This window comes from Salmo salar, chromosome 09 (genome assembly GCF_965601325.2).
Source record: "Salmo salar chromosome 09, fSalSal1, whole genome shotgun sequence".
Taxonomy (NCBI): Eukaryota; Metazoa; Chordata; class Actinopteri; order Salmoniformes; family Salmonidae; genus Salmo; species Salmo salar.
The window spans coordinates 81760838-81768018 of NC_138299.1; positions in this window are offsets into that span (position 1 = coordinate 81760838).

A 7181-nucleotide genomic window follows, 5' to 3' on the forward strand; every position below is an offset into this window, starting at 1 on the left:
ACTTGCTATGGTAATGTTAACATGTGTTTCCCATGCCAATAAAGCCCTTACATTGAATTGAATTGAGAGAGAGAGAGATAGAGAGAGAAAGAAAGAAAGACAGATACGTATAAAGACAGACACAGAAAGAGACAAAAATTCAACACTACCGTCATTCCTCAGCTGAAACCAGTTGATAGGTACATTTTTCATTTCTCCTTCTCCCTGATAAAAACCCTCATTGCCTCTTTCTAGGTTAAATGGAGTTGATCCTTAAGGTTGGAGACAGGATAGATCTGTGATGATGTATAGCCAGCTACACTAAGTATCCCTGCGTTTCTAAACCAGACAATGATCCTGTTATCGGTGCTCAGCAGGGACACATTAGATCTGCATATTGTATCTCTGCAGCATCAATTCAATGTATGCTCCAAATGTATGCTCCCAATGTCTACTCCAAATTTCCACTCCCAATGTCTACTCCAAATTTCCCCTCCCAATGTCTGCTCCCAATTTCCCCTCCAAATGTCTGCTCCCAATGTTTGCTCCCAATGTCTATTATAAATAAAACACATGAAGATATATACAATCTAGACTTTAATGCATTCACAAACACCACCATCACCACCACCACCGTCACCTCCATCACCTCCATCACCACCCCTTCCATCACCACCGTCACCACCGTCACCACCAAGGGGGAAAACATTTAACTTCTGATGTCTTGAAAAACTTGGAAATACTTCAGTCTATACCCCATTATTCTAGGTTTCCTGCAGTCTAGACCTAGTCATTCTAGGTTTCCGGCAGTCTAGACCTAATTATTCTAGGTTTCCTGCAGTCTAGACCTAGTCATTCTAGGTTTCCTGCAGTCTAGACCTAGTCATTCTAGGTTTCCTGAAATCTAGATCTAATTATTCTAGGTTTCCTGCAGTCTAGACCTAGTCATTCTAGGTTTCCTGCAGTCTTGACCTAATTATTCTAGGTTTCCTGCAGTCTAGACCTAATTATTCTCGGTTTCCTGCAGTCTAGACCTAATTATTCTAGGTTTCCTGCAGTCTAGACCTAGTCATTCTAGGTTTCCTGCAGTCTAGACCTAGTCATTCTAGGTTTCCTGCAGTCTAGACCTAATTATTCTAGGTTTCCTGCAGTCCAGATTGAATTATTTTATGTTTCCTGCTATCTAGACCTAATTATACTATGTTTACTGCAGTCTAACCTCATTTTCTAGGTTTCCTGTAGTCTGGACAATATTTTTGTAGGATTCCTGCAGTCTAGACCACATTATTCTAGTTTTACTGAAGTCTAGACCACATTTTCAAGGTTTCCTGAAGTCTAGACCACATTATTCTAGGTTTCCTGCAGTATAGACCCCATAACTCGAGGTTTCGTTCAGGGGTGTGGAGGGCAGGGGTGTGGAGGGTTGGGGTGTGTAGAGTAGGGGTATGGAGGGTAGGGGTGTGGAGGGTTGGGGTGTAGAGGGTAGGGGTGTGTAGAGTAGGGGTTCTCCCCGAGGGTAGGGGTGTGGAGGGTTGGGGTGTGGAGGGTAAGGTTGAGGAGGGTATGGAAGGTATGGGTATTGAGGGTAGGGGTGTGGAGGGTAAGGGTGTGGAGGGTAGGGGTATGGAGGGTAGGGGTGTGGAGGGCAGGGGTGTGGAGGGTAGAGGTGTGTAGAGTAGGGGTATGGAGGGTAGGGGTGTGGAGGGTTGGGGTGTAGAGGGTAGGGGTGTGTAGAGTAGGGGTATGGAGGGTAGGGGTGTGGAGGGTTGGGGTGTGGAGGGTAAGGTTGAGGAGGGTATGGAAGGTATGGGTATTGAGGGTAGGGGTGTGGAGGGTAAGGGTGTGGAGGGTAGGGGTATGGAGGGTAGGGGTGTGGAGGGTAAGGGTGTGGAGGGTAGGGGTATGGAGGGTAGGGGTATGAAGGGTAAGGATGTGGAGGTTACGGGTGTGGAGGGGTAGGGGTACGGAGGTTAAGGGTGTGGAGGGTAGGGGGGTGGAGGGTAGGGGTATGGAGTGTAGGGGTATTGAGGGTAGGTCTATGGATGGTGGGAGGGGTAGGGGTACGGAGGTCAAGGGTGTGGAGGGTAGGGGGGTGGAGGGTAGGGGTATGGGGTGTAGGGGTATTGAGGGTAGGTCTATGGACGGTGGGGGTATGGAGGGTAGGAGTGTGGAGGGTAGTGGTGTGGAGGGTAGGGCTGTGGAGGGTAGGGCTGTGGAGGGTAGGGCTATGGGGGGTAGGGGTGTGGAGGGTAGGGCTGTGGAGGGTAGGGGTGTGGAGGGTAGGGTTATGGGGGTAGGGGAGTGGAGAATAGGGGTGTGGAGGGTAGGGCTGTGGAGGGTAGGGGTATGGAGGGTAGGGCTGTGGAGGGTAGGGTTATGGAGGATAAGGCTTAGGCGGGTATGGTTGTGGAGGGTAGGGGTGTGGAGGGTAGGGGGATGGAGGGTAGGGGTATGGCGGTTAGGGCTTTGGAGGGTAGGGGTATGGAGGTTAGGGCTTTGGAGGGTATGGTTGTGGAGGGTAGGGGGATGGAGGGTAGGGGTATGGAGGTTAGGGCTTTGGAGGGTAGGGGTGTGGAGGGCAGGGTGTGGAGGGTAGGGGTGTGGAGGGCAGGGCTGTGGAGGGTAGGGTATGGAGGGTATGGGTATAGAGGGTAGGTCTGTGGAGGGTAGGGGTGTGTGGAGTGTTGGGGTATGTTGACTTATGTGGCACTCATCATACTTTGAGAACATCACACTGTCAAACACGGTAGGACATTATCACTCAAGATTCAGAAAAGGCGCCTGTGGACTAGTTTAAACATGTTGAGGTTCATTCAAAGCCAGTGTCTGGTTTAACCCTGTCCTGTGTCTGTCATAAATCAAATCAAAATCAAATCAAATTTATTTATATAGCCCTTCGTACATCAGCTGATATCTCAAAGTGCTGTACAGAAACCCAGCCTAAAACCCCAAACAGCAAGCAATGCATGTGAAAGAAGCACGGTGGCTAGGAAAAACTCCCTAGGAAAAACTCCCTAGAAAGGCCAAAAACCTAGGAAGAAACATAGAGAGGAACCAGGCTATAAGGGGTGGCCAGTCCTCTTCTGGCTGTGCAGGGTGGATATTATAACAGAACATGGTCAAGATGTTAAAATGTTCATAATAGACCAGCATGGTCAAATAATAATAATCATAGTAGTTGTCGAGGGTGCAACAAGCACGTCCGGTGAACAGGTCAGGGTTCCATAGCCGCAGGCAGAACAGTTGAAACTGGAGCAGCAGCACGGCCAGGTGGACTGGGGACAGCAAGGAGTCATCATACCAGGTAGTCCTGAGGCATAGTCCTAGGGCTCAGGTCCTCCGAGAGAAAGACAGAAAGAGAGAATTAGAGAGAGCATATTTAAATTCACACAGGACACCGGATAAGACAAGAGAAATACTCCAGATGTAACAGACTGACCCTAGCCCCCCGACACATAAACTACTGCAGCATAAATACTGGAGGCTGAGACAGGAGGGATCAGAAGACACTGTGGCCCCATCCGATGATACCCCCGGACAGGGCCAAACAGGCAGGATATAACCCCACCCACTTTGCCAAAGCACAGCCCCCACACCACTAGAGGGATGTCTCCAACCACCAACTTACCGTCCTAAGACAAGGCCGAGTATAGCCCACAACGATCTCCGCCATGGCACAACCCAAGGGGGGGCGCCAACCGAGACAGGAAGACCACGTCAGTGAGTCAACCCACTCAAGTGACGCACCCCTCCCATGGACGGCATGGAAGAACACCAGTAAGCCAGTGACTCAGCCACTGTAAAAGGGTTAGAGGCAGAGAATCCCAGTGGAAAGAGGGGAACCGGCAAGGCAGAGACAGCAAGGGCGGTTCGTTGCTCCAGCCTTTCCGTTCACCTTCACACTCCTGGGCCAGACTATACTTAATCATAGGACCTACTGAAGAGATAAGTCTTCAGTAAAGACTTAAAGGTTGAGACTGAGTCTGCGTCTCTCACATTGGTAGGCAGACCATTCCATAAAAATGGAACTCTATAGGAGAAAGCCCTACCTCCAGCCGTTTGCTTAGAAATTCTAGGGACAATTAGGAGGCCTGCGTCTTGTGACCGTAGCGTACGTGTAGGTATGTACGGCAGGACCAAATCGGAAAGATAGGTAGGAGCAAGCCCATGTAATGCTTTGTAGGTTAGCAGTAAAACCTTGAAATCAGCCCTTGCCTTAACAGGAAGCCAGTGTAGGGAGGCTAGCACTGGAGTAATATGATCACATTTTTTAGTTCTAGTCAGGATTCTAGCAGCCGTATTTAGCACTAACTGAAGTTTGTTTAGTGCTTTATCCGGGTAGCCGGAAAGTAGAGCATTGCAGTAGTCCAGCCTAGAAGTAACAAAAGCATGGATTAATTTTTCTGCGTCATTTTTGGACAGAAAGTTTCTGATTTTTGCAATGTTACGTAGATGGAAAAAAGCTGTCCTTGAAACAGTCTTGATATGTTCTTCAAAAGAGAGATTAGGGTCCAGAGTAACGCCGAGGTCCTTCACAGTTTTATTTGAGACGACTGTATAACCATCCAGATTAATTGTCAGATTCAACAGAAGATCTCTTTGTTTCTTGGGACCTAGAACAAGCATCTCTGTTTTGTCCGAGTTTAAAAGTAGAAAGTTTGCAGCCATCCACTTCTTTATGTCTGAAACACAGGCTTCTAGCGAGGGCAATTTTGGGGCTTCACCATGTTTCATTGAAATGTACAGCTGTGTGTCGTCCGCATAGCAGTGAAATTTAACATTATGTTTTCGAATGACATCCCCAAGAGGTAAAATATATAGTGAAAACAATAGTGGTCCTAAAACGGAACCTTGAGGAACACCGAAATTTACAATTGATTTGTCAGAGGACAAACCATTCACAGAGACAAACTGATATCTTTCATACAGATAAGATCTAAACCAGGCCAGAACTTGTCCATGTAGACCAATTTGGGTTTCCAATCTCTCCAAAAGAATGTGGTGATCGATGGTATCAAAAGCGGCACTAAGATCTAGGAGCACGAGGACAGATGCAGAGCCTCGGTCTGACGTCATTAAAAGGTCATTTACCACCTTCACAAGTGCAGTCTCAGTGCTATGATGGGGTCTAAAACCAGACTGAAGCGTTTCGTATACATTGTTTGTCTTCAGGAAGGCAGTGAGTTGCTGTGCAACAGCTTTTTCTAAAATTTTTGAGAGGAATGGAAGATTCGATATAGGCCGATAGTTTTTTATAATTTCTGGATCAAGATTCGGCTTTTTCAAGAGAGGCTTTATTACTGCCACTTTTAGTGAGCTTGGTACACATCCGGTGGATAGAGAGCCGTTTATTATGTTCAACATAGGAGGGCCAAGCACAGGAAGCAGCTCTTTCAGTAGTTTAGTTGGAATAGGGTCCAGTATGCAGCTTGAGGGTTGGGAGGCCATGATTATTTTCATCATTGTGTCAAGAGATATAGTACTAAAACACTTTAGTATCTCCCTTGATCCTAGGTCCTGGCAGAGTTGTGTAGACTCAGGACAATGGAGCTTTGGAGGAATACCCAGATTTAAAGAGTAGTCTGTAATTTGCTTTCTAATGATCATGATCTTTTCCTCAAAGAAGTTCATAAATGTATTACTGCTGAAGTGAAAGCCATCCTCCATTTGCGAAGGCTGCTTTTTAGTTAGCTTTGCGACATTATCAACAACAAAAAATTCGGATTGTTCTTATTTTCCTCAATTAAGTTGGAAAAATAGGATGATCGAGCAGCAGTGAGGGCTCTTTGATACTGCACGGTACTGTCTTTCCAAGCTAGTCGGAAGACTTCCAATTTGGTGTGGCGCCATTTCCGTTCCAATTTTTTGGAAGCTTGCTTCAGAGCTCGTGTATTTTCTGTATACCAGGGAGCTAGTTTCTTATGACAGATGTTTTTAATTTTTAGGGGTGCAACTGCATCTAGGGTATTGCGCAAGGTTAAATTGAGTTCCTCGGTTAGGTGGTTAACTGATTTTTGTCCTCTGACGTCCTTGGGTAGGCAGAGGGAGTCTGGAAGGGCATCAAGGAATCTTTGGGTTGTCTGAGAATTTATAGCACGACTTTTAATGCTCCTTGGTTGGGGTCTGAGCAGATTATTTGTTGCGATTGCAAACGTAATAAAATGGTGGTCCGATAGTCCAGGATTATGAGGAAAAACATTAAGATCCACAACATTTATTCCATGGGACAAAACTAGGTCCAGAGTATGACTGTGGCAGTGAGTAGGTCCAGAGACATGTTGGACAAAACCCACTGAGTCGACGATGGCTCCGAAAGCCTTTTGGAGTGGGTTTCTGGACTTTTCCAAGTGAATATTAAAGTCACCAAAAATTTGAATATTATCTGCTATGACTACAAGATCCGATAGGAATTCAGGGAACTCAGTGAGGAACACTGCATATGGCCCAGGAGGCCTGTAAACAGTAGCTATAAAAAGTGAGTGAGTAGGCTGCATAGATTTCATGACTAGAAGCTCAAAAGACAAAAACGTAATTGTTTTTCGTTTTGTAAATTGAAATTTGCTATCGTAAATGTTAGCAACACCTCCGCCTTTGCCGGATGCACGGGGGGTATGGTCACTAGTGTAACCAGGGGGTGAGGCCTCATTTAACACAGTAAATTCATCAGGCTTAAGCCATGTTTCAGTCAGGCCAATCACATCAAGATTATGATCAGTGATTAGTTCATTGACTATAACTGCCTTGGAAGTGAGGGATCTAACATTAAGTAACCCAATTTTGAGATGTGAGGTATCACATTCTCTTTCAATAATGGCAGGAATGGAGGAGGTCTTTATACTAGTGAGATTGCTAAAGCGAACACCGCCATTTTTAATTTTGCCCAACCTAGATCGAGGCACAGACACGGTCTCAATGGGGAAAGCTGAGCTGACTACGCTGACTGTGCTAGTGGCAGACTCCACTAAGCTGGCAGGCTGGCTAACAGCCTGCTGCCTGGCCTGCACCCTATTTCATTGTGGAGCTAGAGGAGTTAGAGCCCTGTCTATGTTCGTAGATAAGATGAGAGCACCCCTCCAGCTAGGATGGAGTCCGTCACTCCTCAACAGGCCAGGCTTGGTCCTGTTTGTGGGTGAGTCCCAGAAAGAGGGCCAATTATCTACAAATTCTATCTTTTGGGAGGGGCAGAAAACAGTTTTCAACCA